Consider the following 27,189-nt stretch of genomic DNA (forward strand, 5'->3'; position numbering starts at 1 on the left):
AAAAGAGGCCTGTAAAAAGTTTGCAGGGGCCCTGGAAAAATTCCCTGCATTCCTTCTGCCTCGGCGATCTGTCCGTCTGGGCTGGGGGGGGCGGCTCTGTTTCTCATCAGAGCGCAAAGTCAGGCCCCGCTAATGCTTGCAGCATGTGCTCAGAGGGTCTGCCCGTAAACGGGGCAAGCATCAGCTCGATCGGGCTATGCCGTTACGTCCACATTTAACCTGTTGGACCGCGATCGCCCGCGCTACACTGCGTTGGCCCCGGCTTCTGCGTGTCGTCTGTAAGCAAAGGCAACAGCTATCCCACTCGGCGGCCGTGGCTGCACCATCTGCAGACACGGGCAAATCCGGGTGACCGAGCGTGTGCACCAGTTGCACAGAGGTAGAAAGACGGTGAAGTGCCCCTGTATTTTTTGGCAGGAGCTTTCATCCACTTGGCCTCCTCCCCTGCAGCGCTTTAAGCTTGTGGGCTCTATAGAGAGACTTTGAAACAGCCACTGCCAGGTTTTTAACAGCTTCCTGCAGCTCTAAGTAGCCTCTCCAAAATCAAACCGTAGCCTATATGCCTATACTCTGGCTGTAGATCCAGCCTAGAGACACAATTTCTTTTTACAACACGCAAAGCCCATGGGAAGCAGGAGACAGGAGCCAAGGACTGGTACAGAGTTGAGTTGATTTAGCTTTTCGGCTACTGGAGCTCCTTTCCTTTCCCACCAGTTGGTTTGAGGGAAGTCAGCGGGTGCGACCGGGATCCTGGTGGGAAAAGTTAATAGCTTGCAAGTGGTTCACCGGGAGAACAAGCAAGCCCGCTCCTCCCTTTTTGTTGCCTCTGGAGGTGTTGTTCGTCCTCGCCGGGCAAGGAAAGCTTGTGCTAAGCAAACGAGCGCTTTGATGCTTAACCCTCTGTGCAGGACCTGACCCTCGTGCCAGAGCGGCAGCTGGCCACACTCGTCCCCCGCAGCACTCGGAGCCCTTGGCCGCGGGGCCAGAAGTGTCCTCTTGAACTCTCTGCTCCCCCCTACCCCCAGCCATCGCCGCTACGTAACACCGACAGCTGCTTCGCACGGCGGCGACACACTCGGAGGAGCAAAGCAGGTCTGTGCCAGGCTGCTCCTGCCTGGCTGCAGTCCTGCATCTTGTCGAGCAAAGGCGATGGGGACCTGATGCTTCGCTTCCCTTATCCCTGCCAGAGAACAGGTAGCAGTGAGGGGCAAAGTTGTGGGGGGAGTGGGTGTTGTGTCTCACCCTGTCCCCTTTGCGTCGGCAGTGAAGGGCTGCAAAGCAGCCAGAGGGATGCCTAGGAAGTAACCCCACTATGGAGCCTGCCCCGAAAGTGCCCGCAAATGCCTGGGCTGAGGGAAGTCCTAGGGAGGCAGCCGGGTGTAGCTGGGATGTGGCTATTCGGCGCTCAGGAAATACCCTGACACCCCAGCATACATCAGAGCTGCTCTCAAGGCTGCTGCCATCTTCCCCAGGTGCCAAACCAGCCCTCGCTTGCTCCGAGAGAGGGTGAAAGGAAATGCAGGAGTCGGTGGGTCTAGTCCTCCACTTGCTCGGTGAGCGGGTAGCGAGGGCAAAGTGCCACCCACTCCGCACGGCAGCATTGCTCGCCTCGAGAGCTGCACGAGAGGCAGGGCAGGGCAACCCCAGCGAAGCCAGGTTATAGGGGTGCAAGCCTGTTTCACCTTCTTGCACCTGGAGCAGACTTACGCGGCTGCAGTTTGTGCCACCCAGGCAGGGGTTGGATGCTGTTTGCATGCCCGCGGTTGCACTCGTCCTGCGATTGCCCCGCTCTGGCCACACTGCTGCCAGGGCAGAGTAGAGTTGACCAGGCACATGTGAAACCCCAGATAAGTCACAACCCTACAGTCAGGGGAGAGCTGCGAAGAGGCGGGCGGGCGGTCAAGGGAGACCTTCCTATCTTTCGCTCCATAGCCTAGTGGTCGAGGGCATCCTGTCGAGGAAAGCCCTCTAACCCCCAGGCCGCAGGTCCGGCATTGACCAGAGCCCTTCCCAGCCCCTCCTTCAAGCCGGCTTACTGGGAAGCCAAGACTGGAAAAGTCTCGTACGTGAGATACGGCTTAGAGAGCCAGCCCCGTCCTTCCCATTGACATCCATTTCTTAAAACAGCCTGGTTTGCACGGGACTCCGGTTCAAGCCGCCGGGTGATGCACAGATGCACCCTCCCCGAGCCCCCCGGTGCCGGGAAGATGCCCCAGACGCCCCCCGTCCCCGTTGGCCTCCATCACCGCTCTGGAAAATGTGACAGGACTGTTTGAAAGAGGATCCCTTTCATGAGCCCTTCCTGCCTCCCCCACACCCCTTCCCCATCAGGCCTCACCGGGGCCTAATATTTGTGCGTGTGTGTTTTAACGTGGCATATGGTCTTCGTTACACACAAGCTTCTCACTTCCATAATTATACCATGATGGGAGTTCCTGTCAAAGCCATAAAAAAAAAAAAAAAAAAAATCTATTCCCACCCTTTCTCCCCCCCCAGCTCTTCCCATAAAACGAGCAACACTCACTTTACAGACACAGGAGCTTGCAAAGAGCGCTTGTGTCATTAACCCTTTGGGTGCCGAGCACCAGGATTTTGTGGAAAACCTCGGCTTTGCAAGGGGAGAAATGGCTCCCCGCACCGCGCTGTTCCAGGGTTTGGGCAAATGAGCAATGTCCTGGGATTTTGCCAGGAAACCGATGGCTGCGCCCAAATTGCACAGTGCAGAACGGAGAAACCATCCATATATTTTATGCAGCGTGTTTTTTCTCCCCTCCTTTTAATCGCTGTGTAAAACAGAGCAGAACAAGCTCCCCACCCCTGAAGCACAACCTCCTCTGGGGCAGAACACAGCAGCTGTTTAACAACGCACCACAACGCTACCCTATGGTGTAGGGACAGGAAATTAAGAAAGCTATATCTGCAGGGGAAATTTAAGCAAGCCGAATGCAATTACCTGAGCTGGAATTTGGCCAAAACCCTGCTTCTAGGAAAGATACTCTGGAAACTTTAACAACCACAAGCGGCCTCCACTTAGATGAAGATTGAATATTTGCTTGGGGCAGGTGACGATGTGGCCCATTGCGCGCCACGCTGCCGAATTTGCGGGGTCACGTCTGGCCCATGCGTGGCCACCAGACACCAGGGGCGTTTCGCTATAGGCGCGGCGACGGACTTGGCGTTTCTGCTGCAGAAGAGCAAGTGTCACAGCCTTCAGCCACCACTCTCCTCTGCTCTGCTGGTGATCGGGAGAGGAAATTAGTGAGCAGTAAGTCACGACACCGCCGATCGCAGATTAAAACTGTGCTCTCCCTGCATCGGTTTGCCCAGAATTCCTGTTGAGAGACTTCCCAGGGGTAGGGTTGGCCAGGACAATGTTACTGGGCCCATCCTGCAGATGAAGGGCCGTGCCGATGTTCTCACGCAGTGAACGAACTTGTGTTTTCAAGTGTCGCACGAGTGCCAGGCGGTGCTTGAGTCCAGCACTGCTTGAGCAAAGGCTCAGAAGTGGTTTTCTCCCGCTAGATGGCACAGGCGAGCTTGTGAGACGTCTCGGTGGAAACTCTCTGCTATTAGTAAACTTCACACCTCTGAGCAGGCAGGGAGAAAAAAAAATCCCGGGCAGCCCTTCCTCTGTTAGCAAGTATGTTGCCAGCCAGACCAAATAAACCGTACGCACAAGTCCCACTCAGTTCAGGGCAGGTGGGTGAAACGACACCCCGATCTCTCTGCGGCGGGCGAGGTGCAAGCGGGCATTTGGGGCTAGGCGCGTCTGCAGCGTTTCGGAGATGTGAGAGCTGAGCCGCCTGCGAGCGCCGGGGGCTCTCTCAGCTCCCAGAGCTGCCATTAAAGAAGCAGGCTGCTCATTTGTTTTGTCACCTGCAAGTACTTTATGACCCTTCACTGATTGGGCTTAGGAAAAACCAGGATGAAATGGCCTGTGCCTGTTCAATTAAAACTTTATGCTGAGTGCAAGAGGGCCTGGCATCTCCCGCTCCCCGGCAATGGACCGGGCAGCCCAAGCCTGTCGTCTAGCTGGTGCGGCAAGGCTTCTGGTGGAAATTGCCTGCTTCGCATGCTTCAGCACATATATAATTTTCACTTAAATTAACTCCTCTTTTCTCCCCTTCCTACCGATTTGCATTTGTAATTGATTTAACCATTTGTGTGTGTGGGCCAGCCTGGGGGGGATTTGCTTCCAGCCTGGCACAGGCGATGCATTCCTCCCCGGCAGGTGCGGAGGACTGAGTCACAGGCCCGGAGGGGCCCGAAGAGCAGCACTGTGGCCTTCAAGAGATAACAGACTCTGCTGAGAGTCTCTCTAGCTCCTTGCCTGCTCCAAAGTGCATTGTGTCCTTTGGGAGCGGCACCACTGGCCTTCTGGACTTGCACCAGCTCACATGGCTCAGCAGATCATAGATTCCCTTGCTGCTCAGCATTTACCCCTCGGGAGCTGAAAGCGGGATCTTGGCCACATGGACAAAAGGAGAGGAAGGGCCACCTCACTCCACAGCTCCCCGACTCGCTGCTCACTTGTGTCAGACTTGACTTTCCAAAATCCTTTGCACAGCCTGCAGCAGTGGGTCGATGGGCGAGCTGTAGCTACAGGTACCAAGGGCCTGGGTACAGAAGGGCCCGTGCTGCAAAAATTGCAAGCTGGAGCTGAAGTTTGGGACCTCTCCAATGTTGGGAGATGTGCGGATTATGTGAAGGGATTTAATCTCTGTTGCTTGGGCCCCAATAACCTGTGGGTACAAGTTGCGTATATCCAAACAGAAAGATAAGACTTTCTGGCGGTAAGGGGTGATGAGGAAGCTAAAAACCCCTCCACTGCCAAAGAGGAACAGGGCAGAAGTGGACTCTTCCTAGAGATCGGGATGAAATCAGTATTGATCTGGAGCGCTCCAGGCCAGGGATGTCAACCATCTGGTTCATGAGCCAGATCTGCCCGACCAAGCTATTTCCTTCAGCCCGTGGGGCTCTAGGAGAGGCTGGGACTTTGGGGGCAGGGAGGCCTAGCACAGAATTTGGGGCCATGGGGGATAGCCTTGAATGGCAGAAGGGCAAGCAACAGCTGTGCCAGCGCAGTGAAGCTTGTGCCACCACCTCTTGCCTGCTGCTGCTCACACCACTGCCTCCTTTTGCCCTGCCACCAGATCTGGGTCCAGACCCAGCCCTGCTGCCTGGGGTGAGTTTGACACCCTGCTCCAGGCAATTCATAATGCTGGAGAGAGAGATTAAGGCATAACTAGTAGGTGCTGCCTGAGAGGCCCACTGCCCTGCCAAGGCTCTGAAATCACACAGGAGTAACGACAACCCTGCTAATTGGATGATCACGGGGGCAAGAGACTGTCCCAACAGGGTGGGACTCATGCCAATACTCAGGTGAGAGTCATGTGCAAGACTCCCCCAGTGCCAATATTAGTGTGGGATTCGTGTGCAAGACTCCCCCAGTGCCAATATTAGTGTGGGATTCGTGTGCAAGACTCCCCCGGTGCCAATATTAGTGTGGGATTCGTGGGCAAGACTCCCGCAGTGCCAATATTAGGGTGAGACGCCTGTGCAAGACTCCCGTAGTGCCAATATTAGTGTGGGATTCGTGTGCGAGACTCCCGCAGTGCCAATATTAGGGTGAGACGCCTGTGCAAGACTCCCCCACTGCCAATATTAGTGTGGGATTCGTGTGCAAGACTCCCGCAGTGCCAATATTAGGGTGAGACGCCTGTGCAAGACTCCCGTAGTGCCAATATTAGTGTGGGATTCGTGTGCAAGACTCCCGCAGTGCCAATATTAGGGTGAGACGCCTGTGCAAGACTCCCCCGGTGCCAATATTAGTGTGGGATTCGTGTGCGAGACTCCCGCAGTGCCAATATTAGGGTGAGACGCCTGTGCAAGACTCCCCCAGTGCTCCCGGTCTCAGTCTGTTACTGAAGGGTAGAAGGAGTGATGCTCGTCTGGGTTTACCGGCGGGACGCGGCGGCCGTCTGCAAGAAATACTCATTCTTACCTTTGACAAGCTTGTCTCAAGTGTTCCCAAGGCGACGGGGGGTTTTGGCTGAGAAACCTTTCCATAACTCGATGGCAATTCGGGCCTGCGGCAGGCTCACCAGCTGCGCTTCCAGGCACAGACGTACCCCCATCATTATGGCCAGCCCCTTTCAGCTGGCACGCCAGGGCTGCTGGGCAGGTGCAGGCTCTCGAGGGGGATCACCTTTGTGGAGGAAGCTCCTTCATGTGGTGTCGAGTCCGTGGTGCCGTGTCTAGGCCAGCTGTGCCCCAAACCTCCCGGGGACCGGCTGGGAAGAGAGCAGAGGAAGGAGGGGGCATGTCCAGGAAAGCCCTGTATCTTAGCAACACTGCAAAGCCCGTCAGCGGGACGAGGGATAGAAACGATTCGAGTCGGCCTCCGCAAGCCGGTCCTGGCCCTTACGGCGCACGCTTGAGCGTGCTGCAAATGCCTCTTTGTTCGGGTGCCAACGGTAGCACATGAACAAGCCTGTCCCAGCGTTTCCCCCAGGAAGCCCGACATGGGAAGCTGGTTGGGGAACGTGTATGTTTTCCCCGCAAGGTGCAAAAATGGTGAGAGCAAGCGTGTGTCCTCCCCCTCCTTTTGCAAGCCTGTCCCAGCGTTTCCCCCAGGAAGCCCGACATGGGAAGCTGGTTGGGGAACGTGTATGTTTTCCCCGCAAGGTGCAAAAATGGTGAGAGCAAGTGTGTGTCCTCCCCCTCCTTTTGCAAAGGGCAGCACCGGAGCAGCGGGCGCTAAAGCCAAGCCACCCTGCCAGACCCTCAGAGGCGAGTCTTTCCTTCCCGATCAAATATGTCTAGCCTGCAACTCAGTCCTGGGCTGAAGAAGCCACCTTTAATTTTTAAAAATGTATTTAGATCGTCGTTCTGTGGCCTCTAGTAGGAAACAAATAATGAGCATTGGGGGGGATTCAGTGGGTTTCATTGCATTTTGCCCACAGCTTTTATAATGTTTTCCCAACTCTGCAATTCCTGGGAGATCTTTCTGCAAAGACGCGTGCTAAGATCAGCCGTCTTTTGAACGGAGGAGCCGAGTACATTTGCTTTGCCTTTAACCTTCAACTCCATCCCAGGCTGGAGCAGCGCAGAACGAACAAGCTCCATGATAAAAGGGACGCCTCATGACAGGAGTCGACGGCCTCTGTATAATCCTTTCTTTTGAGGATCTTGGAGGCCTTGAAGCTTTTTACACTGGGCTGTTACCGTAAGACAACTGAGGTCAAGAGGCCATGGCTATACTCCCCTCCCTGCTGAGAAACAAGTCCCAGCCGCTTGGTCCCACTCTACAGGGGAGCAAATGTCACTCTGCGACGCAGCGATGGGTAGATCTCATTGCTGCCGCAAGAGATGAGATGTCCGACAAGTATTGATTTCTTGACTTCCTCTGATCCCGGCCTGGCTGGGAGGGTCTTTTCCTTCCCGCGCAGCACGGAGCAGGCTTCCCTGCTAGGATCACCTGGGCACGTCTCTCCTGATTGAGTCCCTGTCACCGCTCGGGTACTGGTGGCCCTGCTCTTTCCTGTGCTACGCTACAATTTAGTTTGCTGAGAACTGAAATGGGATGGCCTAGCTGAAGTCATTGGTCTCTGTATGGGAGAGAGAGTGGTTCACACTGCGACAAAGGCGGTGCAGGATGCCACCGTTCAGCTTCAGGAGCTCTTTGCACTGGTGGAGATGAGCACAACGGGGCCCTGGGCAGACCGTTTCATTTTTTCCCGTTGGAGTAAGGATTTTGCCGCAGGGCTCATGTCCTGGGCTCCTCCGGCTTGCAGAAGGTGGCAGGACTGGAAAACCACAGGTTGGTGGCATTCAGGTGTAATCGCCACTCACAGGCTTAAAAGCAAAAGCGGCCGTTCCAGTAGGATGACCGGTTCCAGCTCGATGCCGCTTGTTCACACCGTGCAGGGGAGAGGGCCAGCTTGCTGACAAGGCTTTTCAGAAAGTACGCCCTGCCACGCGCTCTCCCACTTGGGTTGGTGAAGTCAGGCCCTGCTCTGAGAGACTAGGGACAGAAATGACACAGAAATGGGTATACGTGATCAGCAAACGGGTTTGAATCTGGAACACGACAAAAGTTCAGTGCACACGACCTGCTTTCAAAAGGGCTGAAATCAGTTTAAGGTCAACCTGGATGGGATGTAGTGTCAGATTTAACTGCTTTAGGTTAAATCACTTTATTGAACTTCTGTCCCAGAGTGGAGAGGGCATGCCAACCGGAGAGGGTGGTGAGTGGCTCTGCCTCATTCCTACCACTTAGAGGACCCCCCAAAAAGGTCCAAAATTTGGATGAGCACGCAAACATTTGGACATTTTGCTAAACTATCCATGCTCAGCAGGCCTCCAAGCCCGGGAATGGAAATCTTGGAAGGAAAGACCTCCTCAAGTGATTTGCGGCTCTTCCATCCCCCGCCAGAAATACCACAAGACCAGAACAGCCTCTCTCAGGGAGAGCACAGCTGCAAACAGGAAATACAAAGTGATGTGAAAAAGAGGAGATATCCATATGTAACCGCTGTCTGCTTTTTTCCTCTGGAAAACCACCCGCTTCTTTATGGAAGCCCTAAGGAGCCCAGTCTCCTTCGCTAGCACGGCAAAGCTGATCGTATTGCAGAGACGGGCCCGTGCTAGAGGGCTGTGAATGTGTGTGTAGGTGGGGAAACTTTCAGCTTTCAATCAGTTCCAGCGATTTCCACCCCGCTCCCCGCCTCAAAAAGTGGATTGAAATCTGGAGCCATGCTGCTCAAGTACGAATTTGAGCCGGCTAGTCCAATAGTCAGGGGTCTCTAGCCTTCTTCTAGGCAACAAATGCGTCCTTAGAAGGACCAAAGTGGGGTACGGGATTAAATATGACATGATTTCGCCATCTTCCTTTCCAAATAGCAAATCCATATATGAACTTTTTGTTCGTCCCCAAACTTCAGGACAATTGCATTGCCTTTACGGAGCTGGTAAATTAGAAATCAACAGGCGAGAAATCTGCATTTTGATGTAATATACTGCATGGTATCTCGTTCCAAAAGCACCAATCTCTTTGAAATGATTCAGGCTCATGAAAGCGTATGGCTCTCTGATTTAGGTCGGTGATAAGGTGCATCTTCACTCTGCCGTCAGTCCGACTTACAGATACACACAAGGGCGGGGGAACTGAGTTGGCCAGATTTTGGCAGACGTCGAGACTGTTGAAGACTTCTTAAGGAGGATTTATAAAGTCACTGAACCTGGGAGCATGTCTGGGATGTCCCAGCGGTGCGTGTGCGTAGAGGTCCCGCCGTCAGCAGGGTGCTGAATAGCTTCACATCCAAGTTGCTTGACTCTGACAGATGACGAGTGCTCTCTGCTCCCTGGAGCATAAATGGAGATGTAGGGGCCTGATCGTGCATGATCAACTTGTATAAGCTATCCTTTGGGACTGAGCAGAGGCTTCGCCCTGTGCTCTCCCCAGCTTCAAGAGCAAGCTGGGCACACGGAGAAAGCAGCACACGGCTGCAGGGAAAGGGCTGGTGTAGCTTACTTCCCTCGTGGAACAGGGTCGAGCCGGGATTACTGTGCCTTGCAGTAATATTTGAGTTCCTGCTCATGTCGGCACTGGGGGGAGTGGGGAATTGCAGTCTACTTTTGTCTCTGAGTAGGTTGGGAGTCAATAGTTGGGGGTGGGGGATAGGAAGCAGAGGTAGGGACATGATCTCACCCCCCCAACTCCAGATGTGCATGCGTGCACACACATGCGCACACAGCCTCTGGAAGAATAGTGGACCAAGGACACTGAGCATCTCCTGATTTGCTATGTGCAGCTAGTGAAATTACGCTTGATCTGACCTGACCGTGACGTAGCTCCAATTTTGGGCTGTTTGATATATCTATAATTTACATAAAAGATGTACTACATATATCCGTACTTACATAAAATACCCAGAAGGGCCCCAATTCAAAGCCTGCTAAATGCAGTGGAAGTTTTCCTCTCGTTCAAGATAAGATGTGGCTCCTGTCTTCAGATGGCCATTTGAAGTGGATCAGCACTTGCAGAGGACTTTCTCGGGCTGTGGGATCTGGCAGGGTTCAACATACCTTAGACACTAGTGGAAGATAGGCATATGTCTAATCCCTGTCCTGAAAAGTTCACAGTTTACAGCAGCTCTTGACCTTTTTAGATTCGAGGCAGCCCCCATTAGACACAGGACACCCCTCACAAAATGCCAGCTCTTTCACCCATTTTTTGACTAATCTAAGGGCCAGGAATCTTCCCCAAAACGCTGATACAAAAGTGTAAGGGACAGCTCGTGCAATGCATGCGTGCCAGGAAGGGGGCCGCTGTTGGGCACATTGCTTTACACTGATGGGGCTTTTCCTTTTTCTTTTTTTTTTTCTAAATTCAGGATAATTAATGTCACCCAACTCTTTGCCATTCATTATGTTCAGGTAGGGGGTATAAACCCACATGTTTTTTGGCAGCTCACGTTTCTAATTAAAAATAATAATCCTAATGACAAACCCAAGCCTGCAGGCCATAACCTTTCTTCCCCCTCTGGTGAATGAAGCCAACTGGCCCTGAACCAGAAGTGCAATTCCCCAGCAGAGACTATCCAACATTTATTCATAACGTTCACCACCGACAAGTGCTTCCAATTCTCTGGTTACCTCCTCACTAACAAACATCTGCTAATGTTTCTTGCAAGTTCAAGGACTTTGTGGGCAGGCTGTAAGCTGGGGACTTAATTTCTCTGTGTGCCTGCAAAAGAGAAAAATGGAAACGTTATGACGGTGGAGCCAACATCAGTGCGGGGTGGGGGGGAAATCCCATTGATTTTATTGGCTTGCACTGGGACAGTTTGTGGTCCCTTTGCTCTTGGGGCTTTTCGGATGATTGCTTTAGACGGCTGAAACCCTGCGACACGGAGCTCTGTCTTGTACGTGGGTCTCCAGGCGAAGGCAAACAGGTCCTGTGCTTTTAGTAGAATGGGATGATGGACTCAAGGCTTTAACGTGCAGCGTGGGGCAGGCAGCTTTGGCCGTGGGGTTTGCTAGCATGCGACCGCTCAGACCACGGGACCCCGCTTTTCACTCAAGGCATCGCCAGGGAGAGTGAAACCCTGGCTGTTATCCAGCGAGGATCACCTGCATGCATTTAACTTCTTGTAAGCAAGGGTGGAGCAGGAATGAGATATTAGTCACTTCGAAAATAACCCCTGCTGACTCAAGGGCGGGTGGCACAGAGATGCAGGCACCGACAACAGCTTCTTTCAAAAGTCGGGTGCAGCTACAACATCCGCAAGCTCAGCTCGGTCCCGGTGGCCTTGTGTCCTTGGAAATGCATCAGATACAGAAGGCCAAACTCCACTCCAATACAAGCCATTGGTATCACAGCAGGTACCTTTCGGGGTATCATTTGACCCAGGCACCAAGCAGCAATGAATATTTCCGAAGGGCTTTTATTTGCTGGCACTGGCATCTTTGCAGTGTTACCTTGCTTCCTTACCTCCAGCCTTGCCCCCCAGGCTGTCATCTCATCAGTCTGGGCAGACACTAATGCGGTTCTGTTGGTATAAATGGATCTGGGCTGATTCGTGCCAATTGAAGAGCTGGCCCAAGCTCTCTAGGGTAGGATCCTGCACTCCCAACTTCCTTGACCTGAAGCTCCAGGGTGTCCTTGTGCCGCCACGCTCAAGACTGCCCATGCGTGAGGGCTGTCACAGTGGATAACGACCTGGGTGCTGCATTTCCAGCATATATAGTGAGTGCCCCCTCCCTCCAGCAGTGGCAGGGGCATGGCATGGCTGTACCCAAGGATTTAATCCTCCTCCCCAGAAGCCTGCTCTCACTTCCTCCTGGGTATCTATTTTGGGCACCTTTCTGGCCCCCATTCCTATAACGTGTGAGGACCTCCCAGTCCCCTCCCCTGGTTTTGGGCACTGGTGGCGAAGGGGGAACTGGGGTGAGGGGGAGAGGAGCTGCCCCTCTCAAAGCAGAAGAGGGGGGAGCCCATTTCTTGATGCTGGGAGTCTGGTTTAAAAAAAAAAAGAAGCTGATTCGAATGATTTGATTTGCGACTACAAAGGGGACCAGTCCCCGCTGCCCCTCGCCACCTGGAAAACGCTAGGAAAGTAAATAACCCTGCCTCTCATCTCTCCTGGCTTGCCCAGAGCAGCCCCGGGAAGCCGGCTGTCTGCTTTGGTGCCCAAAAGAAACAAGCCAGGCATTTTCTGTGCAAATACCACACATTTCTCTGTCACTCGAAGCGCGTTCGCAGCTCGAGACGTGAAGATCTGGGGAAACGTGCTTGCCCTCAAAGCCCGGCGAGAGCACAGAGCGCAGCTTGTGCCAGGCCGGCTCCGGCTGGCCCCGTGCCTGCTGCCGGGAAGTGCAAAGAAACCGTAGCGGGGAGTTTGCAAAGTCAATAGCAAGCAAAGAGGCCGGGGCAGGGGACCACCCCTCCCAAGTGCTTGCCTGCTTCCTCTGGCAGGACAGGTGCAGGGGCTCCAGCATGTGCGAGCAAAAGAGAGCCGCTCAGCTCTGGTTTCCCCACCCGGTCCTTCTACCCCGTCGCCTGGCCTGGCCCCTTGCTCCTGAAAACACCACTCGTGCCACTGCTCAGCCTCCAGATGCCTCCCGTGGGTCCGGTTGCTGCTGCCCCTTGGTCTCGTTCTCCCTGCTGCTTGCTCCTTTCTTACCGCTTTCCTTTAGGGTGAGAGAGCAGCGTTGCGGCTCTCACAAGGGGCTCTGGGGTACGGGCTGGGGCTGCAGGCCGACCGGGGGCTTAGCGCATGCGGCTGTTTGAATTTCCTGCTCCTAGAATCAGGCTGGGCACATCTGGTACCCGCCACCCTGATGCTTTCCCAAAGCCTCCGGTTCATGAGGGGCTGCCCCGTATTTCAGAGCTCAGGCCACCAGTGCAATCAGCTGCTCTGGGGTCTGGCTGCTCCTTGGCATCCCTGCAATTCACTGGGAATAGCTTGGAGTCAAAGGCCCCTAAGCAACCCAAAGGGGATGCTGGCTTCACCACTGATTGTGCAGGGCTCATGTCTGAGCTCTTTGCTGCCCACCTTGCCGCCTCTGAAGAGAGGAGAGGGAGGCCGGTGCGGTCATTGCTGGGCTATGAATGTCACCACCCAAGGGGGAGCAACCGGGAGGGGGAGCAGTGGGCGAGGCCTGGTCCCTGCTGTTCTCAACACGTGGCACCCATATGGGGCAGCGGTTACGCGACACCAGTGAATTGAGTAGCACACTCTTCTCTCCCTCCAGGGGCACAGGGGAAGTGGGGGTCAGGCCATGGCGGCGGTGTCACAGGCTGCCGCACAGTTTTCAGGGACAGCTCGGGGGTACCTTTTAAAGGGGTAGCTTGAGTCCACACCGGGTGCCTCTACCTGAGACGCTGACTGTGTGATAGATGAATTAGCTGCACAGTAAATGTCACGCCTCTACACGTGCGCCCCCATTAGGCTGGAGTAAACTTATTTGCTCTGCAGCAGGATACCACTTGCAAACAGAAGTACTAGCCTGCTATGCAGTTTTTTTCTCCGCAGCAATGCATGTGTAGACCCTGTCTTGGCTACGAGGATGCTTCAGTGCAGGGGGCTGCCTGACAAATACCCCTGTGCTGAAGCACCCTCCTGCCCCAGCCAGCCTGTTGAGCTGGGGGGAGCAGCCCTGGGCTGGCAGGCTGACCCCACAGGCCCCCAGCCAGCTGGGGCTGCTCTGACTCAGCTCAGAGTGCTGCAGCCCCAGATGCACATGAAGATGCGGCGGGCGGTTGTGCTAAAGTCTGGAGCAATAAGCTCCATAATCTATTCATGCACATTAATTGCACGGTAGACGTGTCCAGTAATGCATTAATTCCCTTGAGCTGCAGCAGCACAGAGCTCCACCCGACGGTCTTGCAAGGTCCCTCCCAGCCCCTACCTAGGAACCCATGGCTTAATTTACATCGATAAGAAACTACACACTGTCTTTTACCTGGGATCTATCTTTAAGGTTACAGCAGGTCAGAATTTGCCTTGCTACATTAATTTTACCTTCATGGAAGTCCACAGAAACGAGAGAAGAAGCTGGCCCTAGAGTCTCAACAGCGCCGAGTGTAATAAATACAATCTCCCTGCCCCGTAGGCTGGGAAGACCTCTTATCTCCTCCGGCAAGCGGAGGGGCCAGGACAGCACAATTCCAAATTCGGGTCCTGCGTGGCTGTAACTCAGGAATAATTGTGTGGAAGTCAATGGGGTTACATAGCTAAGGGGGAGAAGCCCCAGACCTCGTCTCCCCAACAGAGAAAAGCTGGCATTGGATTCATTAGGGCTCACATCAAATCCTTCCCTCCTCTGCTCTTCCACTGGGATTGCAGTGGCTCTGCCGGCATCCTTCATCACAACTCCAGGGAAGGATCAGAACGGCGCTAAAAATACCAGGTAGAGCGTCCACTGCACCTGCAGATCGAATGCAATTTTAATGAGCACGGTGACAACAAACAAACAAACAGAGCCCCGGTGCTTGGGGGGATGCATCAAAGAGGCGTGTGGATGCCTCTGGGTAGCTGGAGCCTTGCTGCATTCTTCAATGCACTTCGAAATACTGCGCCTTCAAAGCACAAAGGCACAGATTTAAACTTCAGTATCTGGGACTGGAAGGAAAGCAAAAGATACCGCAGTGAGACACGTTACGGAGACACAGGACTCGTCTTGCCTGGTGAGTACAGCTCAACCTCTCCTGCTTCCTGTATGATCTTTTTTTTTTTTGCTCTGGTTCTTTAGTGACTTTTGCATCCGACAAGACACAAACCAGAATGTAAGGAGGGGGGAAAAGAATCAATGCAGGACCTTGGGAATAGATTTGTCCCCCTTTTTGCTAATTCTCATAGTTTTTACCACGAATATGCTGATATTTTTTAAGGCCCAAACTCCAGGATTCGTGACAAAAGAAGTTTGGGGTTTTTTTTATTTTTAAGGGAATAGAAAAAGAATCAATGCAGGACCTTGGGAATATATTTGTCCCCCTTTAATCCTCGTAGTTTTTACTATGGTATTTTTTTAAGGCCTAAACTCACGACAAAAAAATCGGTTTTTTTTTTTAATTTTTAAGGGCATTTTCTCACCTTCACGGCTGTGGGGTTTGGGGGCCTGGTTCTGGAGTCTGGCGTGCTTGGGGTCAGCAGTGCTCTTCCCACGGCGCGGGGCTCGCTGGGTGTATCAGGCAAGGGGGTCCTATTCGAACCAGCCTGGCTTAGTCCTTGGGGCAGCTCTGCCAAGACAGCACAAATATAATCTGCTCTTGATGTCCCGCTTAATCCACGGCCTCCTAATGATCTGAATTTGACTGTTTGCTAGGTGAGAGGGAAACTACCTTTGGGAAGATGGGGCCTCATGTGTGAGATGACCGGATTTGGCTCTACCGCACGCTGGGGAACGATTCCCATTCATTTTTGTCTTAGCCCGCATAATTCTTATTTGGTGTCTTGTTCGGAGAGACATGCCTCGCTCGCTGCAACTCTGCTTGGCTGAGTCAAGCCCACGTGTCCCCAAAATGATTGCATGTGAAGGGAGTCTGCGGAGCAGACGCCACCCGCCCCGCCAGCCCCCGCAACTCAGTTGCCCCCACCCCAGCCAACGGCGCTGGCAGCCGGGCCCACTCTCGTTAACTAAGAGCCGGGTTGTGATGACTTTCCTTTCTCCGCAGCCTCGATGATCTTACCACGTACTCGAGGCCGTCACAAGTTGGCCTCAAGCACAGTTGCGTGCTGCCAGGAGGCAGCCCGGTATAATGATGACAGGAACAGACATATCCAGTAGAAAGAAGAGCCATTTTTAGAAACAACGTTAACACCCCCTCCTATTCAGTGCAAGTCAATCAGGCTCGAACAAGCCTCTGCAAATTAAATATACCCATTGGCCCCCTACGAGCTCAATGCAGATCTTGAATCTCCCCGTCTTGCTGCTCTGTAGCACCCTCACCTGACTCGCAGTCCCTTCAGACACAAAGTCACGAGTCTTTTTTGTCAAATGTGTCATATTGTCCATTATCAAAGTCCCTGCTCCTACACGCCACGTCTTTGTTCCTGATTTCCAAACTGCCAAAGATCTGATCCTATCGAACAGTGAATCGAACAGGAGACGGGATCGTCCAAATGACAGAAGCAGTCACATCCCTGCTCTTCAATTAACTGATTGAATCCCTTTTGACATTAGGACAGCTATGGGGTGGACTCCAAGGGGATGTACAGCTCCTCAGACTGTTAGAAATCTATAAATACATATTTATATTTAATATATTCTCTGTGAGTTAGTAAAGAGCACTAAAAGCTAAATGGCAGGAAAGGACGAATTCAGTCCAAACAGCATTGTCATAATGTGGCATCCACTTGCATGCATGTGCGTGTGTGTGCGCATCTGTGCATATAGAGGAAAAAAAGTTGCATGTGACTACAACTAGTAAACATTTTTTGACTCAAGTTTCAATGTCAGGACATTAGGATTTGCTAGCAGCTAAGTGTTTCTTGGCTTTTGTGTCAATTTTGATGAAACTGGTAAACAATATGAAACATTTCAATTTTTCATACGTGGAATGCATCAGGAGTGCCTTTTCAAATGACTTTTCATTTAAAAACACAGTTTATTCCTTGTAATGTTAAAAATCATGATTTTTTTTTTTTATGGCTAGGGCGAGCAAAGGCAGAGAAGGTGCAAAGTTAATTAAAGTTGGGGAAGAAAATGACAACTTGCTCACCATCTTCCTTGTTAAGTGCGAAAGCGCAACTGATGTCATCACTCCGGCAGCCACGCTTCAATCTTTGGACTCACGGCCACAAAAGCAACGGGAACATAATCATACAATAAATGGAAAGCTCTAAACAGGGAAAAATGATCATATGAATTAAACACACACAAACTGCTATAAAAGGTCAAAATATAGGCAAATGCGTTCACATGATCCGTTCGAGTGAGCCAAACTATTTTGTAGGACATTTTTTGCAGGAAATCGTTAAATGAAGACTCTCTCTTCCAAGTCAGAATGATACTTTTCTTTTAAATATCAGAATGTCCCAGATACTGAAATTCCAGCTCTTGACTATCTCTGCGCAGCACATGTATTCATAGCTAGGTCTGTCTGCACACGTGAGCACATGCACGCAAACACACTCACTCACGTACACGCATGCACATGCCCCTTTTGTTCCTGTGGACCATCTGGTTGAATGGAGATTAAAACGTAAAAAAAAAAGCAAAAAAACCTTTCCCATGTCATCAAGACTGACTCAGAAATCAGCAGAACTGAGCTCACCCTTTGCCTGGCTCCCGCTCTCGTGTCTTGTAATACAGCACGATTGTTACACAGTTTTACATCTATTGGGGTATACTTCACTCCGAAAGGGGAGGAGCAAGGCATTATTTTGCTGTGTTGCTTTATCGCTCAAAAGTCACAATAACTAATCAGGAGGGGTGAAATGGGAGTGGGTGGTTTCATTACACCAGACGAGCAGTTTGGAGATCTGGGAGAGAGTTAAACCCTCAAAGGTCATGCATGTGAGGGGGCTGGGAGTGGGGTTCAGGGTCTTCCTCTGCTTTTATTATGTTTCTACCCCCCATTACTTTAACCTCTCTTAATAACTAATATCCCGATTCTGCAAAGATTTAAGCACATACATGAATGTATGCATATGAACAGCTCCACTGAGGTCTTTTGGGATACTTGCATGCCTAAAATTATGCACATGCTCAGGTGTCTATAGGATCAATATTAATTTAGCGTCTTCCACCACAAAGCAGATCAAAAGTTGTATAACTTCCTTTGGGGGCGTGCAGGCAAGGAGAAAGAAGAATGCAGGCAAATGACACCAGGCAACCCTGCTATCGTAGGAAGTACCAGGAGAGCCGCACAGAGCAGATGCAACCTCATAGCAGGAACACACGGAGCCCAATTTCTTCCTCTCTCTTACTGTGGGGGGGGTGCTAAGACCTGACATTTCGTTTGGGCTTGTTGATAGAGACCCTAGCTAGAAAACTCACTTTGGAAACCAAACTCCGCCACCTTCCAGCGTTTCCAGTCCATCTCTGTTTCTTAAGGTCTTAGCTGAAAGATTTGCCCCTACACACAATCAACTGTGTAGGCGACGTAGTTGATCTGCCCCCTCTGTATGGACCCAGAGAAGGAGCTGACTCTGTTGTTCTGTGCAATGCTTAGGGACCTGCAAGACATCAAGCCAAGAAGTGATAGCACTCAGGCTCTCACGTTAAAAATAAAACCCAGGCAGCTTGATTTTTGCAGCCTGCAGAAGTATGATTCTTACGGGAAAATGGTGCCGTCCTCAGCTGCGTGCAGTGCAAGCCAAACCAGTGTCTCCTCTGCATCAAAATGAAGTTACAAATATCACAGGACCTCCAGTCTCAGAAGCGCTTTCATGCTTATTAGTATAATTATGCTTATTATTAGATGATGCCCCTACTTGATGCTCCAGCATTTGGATTTCATGCATAAAAAAAGTGTGCCTAAGAGCACACGGTGAGTCAGCCCAGATAAACCGGGACTCCTGGTCCTAGATTTAACTCAGCCTGTGCAATACAGCCACCAACTGAGCCCGAGCAGCCCCTTAAAAGTTAATGATGTTATAACCCCTTATTAAGATCTTGCGAGTCTACAACAACTAAGACATAAAATGAGCCCTCCTAGGCATCCTGGCATATTATTTAACACGGTTTTATTTGGAAGTTAAAATCTCCTTTGCATCTCCTTTTGGATAAAACACTTTTCCTGACAGAGATCAGCAAACAACACTTGGATAGTTTCTTGAAACTGCATGTAGTACATGCAAATAATGCTTATGGCAGCGCGTCCCATCTCAAAGAAAAGCATTGACTGCATACAGCTGGGGTGTACGGCTAGTGAAACTAGTTAATCGAATGAGAGCCAGGCTTCCTGGGAGGTGGGAGGTGTTTAGTTCAGTTGGACACTAAATGGCTGAAGAGGGCAGATAACTCGCCCTTAGCATGTGACACTCACAATGCCTCATAAAAGTCTCTTCTCTGCACCTCTGCCTGCTGGCCACATTACTTAGCATTAATAAAACATAGAGCGTTATTACAATGAAATCATTTCTGGGTAGGAAAGGGTACCCAAGCAGCCTACAGCCCCAGGGATTTTGGCTCAGAACAAATCCCTGCTCTTATGATGGTTCACTTCTCAAAGCCAACAGCGCCCAATTTATTCAGATCGTCCTTGAAAGACCCCCCCGCATACAGCAAAGCAAATGGCTCTCACTGTATCTACACCAAAAGGAGGAAGGATTGGATTGACCTTAGCATCTGAGTAAATCTTCTAGTTTCTTTTTAATTGGGAAAAACGTGTGTTGCGTTATGGGCCCCTCCCTTGTTCCGAATCCGAGCTCCGCCCACGAGAGGGCCGTGCCCCACGCTACAGAGGAAGGCAACATCCCCAACCCAAGTCCTTGCCAATGTGATCCATGAGAAGAGCAAGTCTCAGCTCTCCAAGGCCCTTTGGCATGTCTAACCAGTGTCAGGAACGCTGGCACACGCCAGTCAATACTGGGGCAAGTCATCCCTTGCTTTAAGGGACTTCTGGGATATACAGGCTTGTGCTATCCCTGTCTGTGTACTGCTGAGTTTCAGACAGACACAACGAGTACTGTTGGTCCCAGCTGCAGCTACTATCCAGGGTCTCAGAGGAAAAATCCCCCAACCAACCAACCAACAAAAAATCCCCCAAACAACCCCCTACAAATCCAATAATGCATGCAAAAACCTCCCTTCCTGATCCTTGTAGCCAACCAGCAAGAGGTCTCAATCCAGGAATGCCAGGCACCTACCACACCACCAGAGAGTTGCCCCCGTATTCCCACGTGGGGCCTGTAAATACTTGAACCCACATCCATGCATGCAGGTGGTTGAACCAAAGTCTTTGTAGTGTTTCAGATGACCCCTGCTATAAATGTTTATCGTGAAGTAACCTGGTTGCTTTGTGCCCACTGCTTTGCTTGGAAGACCCTTCTAAATGTTGCCTCACCTCCCTTAGTCGGCTTTCATAAGGTAAGTTTTGCATTCCCCTCTACGACAGAATTGCTCTTCTCTGTACCCATTCCAGTTTAAGTGCATTTTTTTGTGCGCTTCTGACCAGAACTGTATTTTGTATTCCAGATGAGGGGCTCTTAGCCTTGCTCTGTATGAAATTGCTGGCACTGTTGAGTGTAGGCGACTGTCGATCCTCTGGATCATGGTGTAACGTGTTTTGAGGTCTAGTCAGGTGCCCGATGAATCTGCTTGTATTGAGTCCTGTGACCATCAACCCCAGACCTTTGATGCACGCCTAGTCAAGAGCATGGAGGAGTGGAGGCTGCCCAGAACCTACCACCCCTCTTTAGACCACTGAGACAGAAGCCAAATCAGACCGAGTCCACACGTTCGGTGCCTCAATGGCTGTAGCTTCCACCAGGGAGCAACAGGTAAGAGATGCTGCTGACTGTCTGACCCCTCTGCAAGGGCACGTTTCTGCCGTGATGTGGTCCCTTAGCCTTTCTCTAACCAAGAAGCACCCACAAGGCAGTGGGGACCAGGGTTTTGAGGTGCCCTATACATGTCTTACTCTGGAATTTGCAACGTTGAAGTATTTTCTATGAGCAACCCCACCACGAGTAGCCCTGCCACGCTGCCACCAGGCCCTCCAGTTTACAGTCATGCCTTGGACCAGTGCCCCTACTTAATATACTTAATGCTAGAATTGCATTGGGGTTTTTAACAGCTGCATATCACCAGCAGATCCTGGTCTTCATATGACCAGTCAAGACAGAGCTGACCAATGCAACATGAGTCCCATTTTATACCCAAACTCCTTTTTACTGAGCTCCAAGTGCCTGATTTAATGCTTTGTAGATGTCATACCATTCGAAATGCTCCATGCCACATGATTAGATGATATTCTGGGCCTCTTCTGCACTAACGCTACTCTCCAGCTTTGTGTCACTTGCAGCTTTCATGAGGCCACATATAGTTCTTTATTTGTAGCAGGGGGACGGAGAAACACACTAAACTGGAAAGGTACTAAGACTGATCAGTGAAAGTACCACTGGGACCTACTCCGTAGTCAGGTAACTCTCCTTTCAATAGGACCTGCTCTAGCCACCCTTTGGGAGACTTCAGCTGGGATCACAGCATTGATCCCCATCTTTTCCAGTTCGGCCAATAATTTCTCCTGAGACACACTATCAAAACCTTTGCTTAACTCTAGATAAATGAATCTAAGTGCCCTGCCTTTATCCAAGAAGTCAGATCTCTTAATTTGCTTACATGGGGGAAAGTCATGCCTTCCTTTGGGATCACAAATGGGACAGGCTTTGTCTGGCCCTCCCTATGCATTGGTTATGCATTGGCCCTGCCTATGCATAAGATTCCTCCTGAATTACAGATGCACTGGGCATGTCTACACGTGTGTTCATGTGCTGTAATTACAATGTATTAAGCTTAGTACCTGCAAGTTCAGTAATAACAGGTACTAACTGCATGTACTGTAATCAGTGCTACTGCGCAGTAGTGTTTGCACACATCTTTTAGGTAAAAACATGCTAGACCAAATTCTACTGTGCATTAACACAGCTTTCACGGTGATGCGCTAATGAGCAGTAGAATTGGTCCACTGTGCTTTTAAGTATCTCGTGTAGACGTACCCACTCAGTACCTTCCCACTGATTTGCCTCATTAGTAGGAACGTGGGGCTAACAGCCACATGAACAAGCCGCCTGGCTCCTCTTCAGGTTGCTAGGCTTAGCCGTGTAACTTTTCTACAGGCCTCAGGAGGAAGAGGACATTTTCCTGGCTGTCTGCAAAGGGGAAGCATTACCTTACTCAAAACAAACAAAAGTAATAGTGGCCCAAAATTGCATCCAGAAATGACTCCCCCTCCATTCCCAGAGGTCAAGGGCAGAGTGTCTATTTGAAGGTGGATGCTTCCTACTGCACAGTCATTGGTAACCTAAAGCAGGTTTATGACAGAGCCAAGATCAGGCATTAATGCAATAGACTGGTAATTCAATCACTTTATAGAAGTTGATCTCTCCTTTTTATTACAATTATTGTCAGCCCGGGTGTTTCGTTCCATCACTGAAAATAAACATCATTTATCATACTTGTAAAGATTAGCCCCTGACAGCTCCAGCTCTGCTTTGCATAAATGTGTATTAATGTTGGCTCTGTCTGAAGTGGAGAGAGAAGTCTATATTTCACAAGAATGATTAGACAGTGTCACCGCTACTTTAAGTAATGTCTTATCGTGACGGATAATCAAACTGTGAAACAACAACAAAAAAAAGGCAATTTATTGCATATGCATTTTTTTGCTTTATTAGGATCCAAAGCTGTGGTTGTGTTGTTGCCATGGTTGGGTTTTACACCATGGATCCCTATTGCCTGGGTCCTGCTTTACAAATGGTGCTCTCTCTTGCTACTGTGCAATTATAAGCAGAACTGGCCTTTCCCTGTCCCCCTGAATCTGTCCCCCTTGTAACAGGGGGCCTACTGGGGCCGATCTCCGCATGGCCCACCCACCTGTTCTTGGGCAAACTGCCCGCCACGCATTGGTCTTAACTGATTAATTAATAGATGTAATTAGGCAGAAGGCTACCCATTTACTGCCCCGCTGCTAGGGGGTGCTATCTGTGGCTCCATTCCTCCCCTACACCACAGCCCAAGCCTCACTGATGACATCAGGATGCTCTCATACATGCCAGTCCCACACAATGGGCCCAGAATCCTGCTGTGGGACCTCACTTGGATTCCTCCCTTCAGGCAGACTCCGCTGCCATCATACCGGGCCATATATCTCCCTGCCACTGGTTCCTCTTCAGCTCACACTAGCCCCAGCCCACCTCCAGGCCAGTCGGGACCCCAGGCCCCTGGCTCTTGGGCATCCTTCTCAGTGGGCCTCCTTGCCCTTCTGACCCTCCTGGTCCTGGCCCCCACCTGGGCCAGTCAGGGGAAGCTCTGGCAGGCCCTGATGTATGACCCATACTCTTATCCCCGAGGTCCCCCTCTCTGGGTCCTCCTTTACAGATGTGGGGAGCTGGGGTACCTCACACCATGACTGGTGCCTCAGGGTCTCACAGGGGACTCTCACTCCCTGCCGGACAGCAGGTTGTGATGCTATGACAGGTGTTATCTTTGACCCACACTCTGCCTCTCAGCATTGGAGGACTTACTGGGGTCAGGACTCAGCTCTCTCGCCCTCTGGCTGGCCCCTCACACTGGGGGCTCCACAGCACTGGTTCCTACCTCACACTGGCGGCTTCACAGTGCTCATAACGCCCTTTCCTCGGGGTCTCGGCGCTTCCCTCCACAGGCAGGCTCAGGTGGCCATAGCCATGCCTGGCCCCAAGTCTCCTCCTTGGAGTCTCAAACCCCCACAGCTACCTCCAGTGTACCATGACCCACCCTAAGGTGAGGGCTAGGGGGTTAAGGCACCCCAACCCACCTTTCACCAGGGTGATCACTGGCCTGGCATTTCCTGGGGGCTCCCGTGCCGCTGGGAGCCCCACCAGGCCTGCAGTTCTATAGCGGTAGGGGAAAGCAGGGGACAGAAGGAGGGGACACAACGCCCTGGCAAGGGCTGGACTTCAGGGGGTTGTTTCAGCCCCGCGAAGGCATAGGATAGTCTACGGGACAGCATGGTTGTCAGCAAGAGTTGGTGGGAGTTTCTCAGTTTTTGCCTATTATGTATCAAGGGGTCAATCTGTTGCTGTATGTCAAGGGTAGGCTGTTCCCTGAATGAAATCTTCAGTAAGTCGAATGCGACATTGGTTATGTGAATAGTATGTAGTTTCTTGACATTGTATTCGTATTAATCTTGTGTTACTCCAGGTGGGATCCTTTATTTCCTCAACGTGTTCATAGTGCCTACTTTGCCAATAAAGTGGAAAAGGGTCTCCAGGAGTGGGTGAGGGATTGGTCAGAACCTGTAATTATATGAGAAGCAAAGGTGCAATATTTCTGAAGGCGTTTTCCAGCTACTTGAAAGTGATATATTTTTTTTTTTTATGTGAATATTATGTAAATTTTGTAAATTCGAATTTGTAGTAATTTTGTGATACCTCAGGTGGGTTTTGTTTATTTCCCCTTCTTTAGAATGTTTGATGGTGTTTGTTTTTCTAATAAAATGGTATATTTTAATTAAAAAAAAAAAAAAAAAGCCCCACCAGGCCAGCCACTCCCAGCAGGGTGTAGTTTCTGATCATACCCAGGACCAGGAGCCTCCTACCACCCCCTACAGCTCCTCCCTTACCTCTGGATGAAACTCAGCAGCCCTCAGGGCAGGCAATGTTGTTGCCTTACTCCAGCGGCCAAACTGCCTCATTTATATAGGCAGCCCTGAGCCTAAAATGGCCGCCCTCATTAGGCACCTGGAGGCTGCCAGCTCCAGGGCCTTAAAGTGGCAGGCACACCTAGTGCCCAGCCACAGCCCAAAAGGTTACCTGATCCTTCCTCTTATCCCATTATAAGACCCTGCTGATCACAACTTTGCCAAACTTTGGGGGTTAAATTTCCTTGCAGCTCAAATGTTCCAGCTATTTCCAGGAATGAGAGTGAGGGAAAAATACATTTTTGCCTGAGTTGAGACATTCTTATGAGCTCAAGGGCCTGTTCACTTGGAAGTGGGGGCATGAAATGTGGCAAGGGTGCTGCCTGGATGTCTGCATGGACGTTCACCACAGTGCAGCTGAGTGATAACACGGTTTGCATTGTGTACAGACTAATAAGAGCTTAGCAGTTAAATGCTCAAAGCTGCACCTCTCCGCACTGTGCATGTTCAGACCCCGTCACCGATCCTTTGTGCTAACTGGATGATGCACATACCATAGGCGCCAAGAGACTGGGCATCCTCTGTCTCATGAAGTCAGGGGATGAGCAGGGTCTTGTCTGTAGTGCCACCTCCTCCATGCTGCATGATGCACTGGTTGCAGAGTCAGGCCAGAGTAATGTGGGGATCGCATGCCCTGAGGGCTCCTGGGACTCTTGCTGCATGAATAGCGGAAGCATCCCCCCACTCTCTCCACCCACCATGGGGGGGGTGGTGCCCGGGAGGGTGGGCTTGTACTTGCACAACCCAGCTACGCAGGCAGAGAGATTACTGGGCCCCCTCCAGCCATGCTGCCCTGCTTCAGAGACCCTGGCTGCCACCTCGGAGGCAGGAGCAATGCGGGGGGTGGTGGTTGAGCAAGACCCGATTCATAAGACCCCCTCATGGACTGCCAGTTGGACAGCCCTGAGCTAATGGATAAGGGAGGAGAAGAGCACAGGGGGTAAGTAGACACCAAGAAATGAAGGGGGTGGAAGGAAGCAGCATGGGGGTGGGAAGGGCTGGCGGTGAGGGGGTTATATAGGAGCAGAGTGGGATCAGAGCAGAATGGGAAAGGGGAAGGAGGTTAGGTTGGGAAGGTAGATAGGAGCAAATGGGGAGGTGGGGTCAAAACACATGGTCAAAATAACTGAACATTTTATCATAACCTGTGCACACCTGGGGATAAGGTGGTTGCAGCGTTAATTCTGACATTACGGAAGGGACGAGGACTTGATTGTGCAACTGTGTTTTTACTTTGAGCGTGGAACAAATGCCAGTGAAGGCTGTGATGGAGGAAGGCATTCAAGAACATGCTTAAGTATGTCCTCAAATGCCACCGGAGTCAAGAAAGCACTTAAACACGTTCTTAAACTTTAATAACATGAACTAAACTTAAATCCGGTTAGACCTATGTATGTGCTTAAACTCACTCCTGAGTCATTCCTGGGACAAAACTCAGCTACAGTCCAGAGTTTCACTCCCAAATCCTACAACAAGAAGGAGGCAAGTGATGGGGCAGAACCGCGGGCGCGTTTTTCACAGAGGGGAGAAATTCGATTTCTAGACCTAGTCGGGGAAGAGCTATAAGAAAATGGTGAATATTATCTCAGAATTCTCAGCTGCAGTTTTGGACTTGGAAACACTTTGATCAGTTCTCTCATTGGTCAGAATTTGGGGACCAAGGCAACATGTCACCTTATCTGCTGTGCTCACCAGGCCTTCTAGAGATATGAGAATTGGCGGTGAAAGGCCCCGTTAGTAATTTATTGGGGAGAAAGTAATGGTCACCCAGACCACTTCTATTTAGATCCATTGACCTGTCTTATTGGCATCAGGACTCATCAAGTCAAGGCTAGTCACCATGCCCATCGCTGTAGCCGCAGAGATGAAGAGAACCTAGTGGCGGTGGGTGTGGGGGTGGCTGCTGTTGTGCCTGGGAGTTTGGGAAGTGAGAGGTTCCCTTCTGTATCCCCCCCGCCAAGTGTTTGAGACATGTTGTTGCTGGCTGTAGCCTCATTCAGAAAAGAGATACCTGGTCAAAGCCTCATCAGTGCAGAATGCAACGAATTTTCAAGCAGCCCAAGCAGCAACGTTTGAATCTACCTCTAAAACAAAACTTCAGAAGAGTGCATGAATGACTGGACACTGCGCAGGACTGAGTCACTAATGAGCTGGATGATGGGACGGAGGGCAGACTTAGCAAATTTGTGGATGGCACCAAGTTGGGTGGAATTGTAGACACCCTGGAGATTAGCCTTAGAACGCAGAAGGACTTTGATAAATTAGAGAAATGGTCCCAAATCGATTGAACGGACTTCAGCAAGGGCAAGAGCAAAAGTCCTACACTTGGGTAGGAATCATTGCATGCACAAATGAAGACTGTAGCCAAAGACTGCACAAATTGCACAGCTTGCATGCACAAATGCAGAGTGTAGGAAGACTGCCTAGACTGTAGCCAAAGAAGGACCTGGGGGTAGGGGGGGATGCAGTAAATCAGAACCTGATTATGAGCTAACAGTGTGTTCATGTTGCAAAAATAAAAAGAAGCTAATGCCATACCGGGCTGTACCTAATAGTAGTGTCACTCGCAAATCAAGGGAAGAGATTCGTCCACTCTATTCAGCATTGATGGGCTGTATCTGAAGTGCTGTGTCCAGCTTTGGGCCCCACACTTCAAAAAAAGATGTAGACAGATTATCAGGAGTCCAGTGGAGCGCAACAGAAGTCATTAGAGGGTTGGAAAATGAGGAAAGGCTGAAAGAACCAGGATTAATTAGTCTGGAGAAGATAAGACTGAGAAGGGAATTGAATACTAGTCTTCAGATACCTGGAGGGCAAGTATAAAGAGGATG

General features: G+C 50.9%; 1 long non-coding RNA gene across 1 annotated transcript; it reads left to right on the plus strand.

Annotated features, from left to right (window-relative positions):
* Nucleotides 1-409: 409 nt before the first annotated feature.
* Nucleotides 410-24,052, plus strand: LOC149867728 (uncharacterized). Its single transcript, XR_016442121.1, has 3 exons — nucleotides 410-1,194; nucleotides 2,797-14,695; nucleotides 15,334-24,052. It is a non-coding gene; the product is annotated as an uncharacterized LOC149867728 (long non-coding RNA).
* Nucleotides 24,053-27,189: the final 3,137 nt, after the last annotated feature.

The sequence above is a fragment of the Crocodylus siamensis genome, chromosome 4 (genome assembly GCF_052110815.1).
Source record: "Crocodylus siamensis isolate JL-2025a chromosome 4, ASM5211081v1, whole genome shotgun sequence".
In the NCBI taxonomy this organism is placed as follows: domain Eukaryota; kingdom Metazoa; phylum Chordata; order Crocodylia; family Crocodylidae; genus Crocodylus; species Crocodylus siamensis.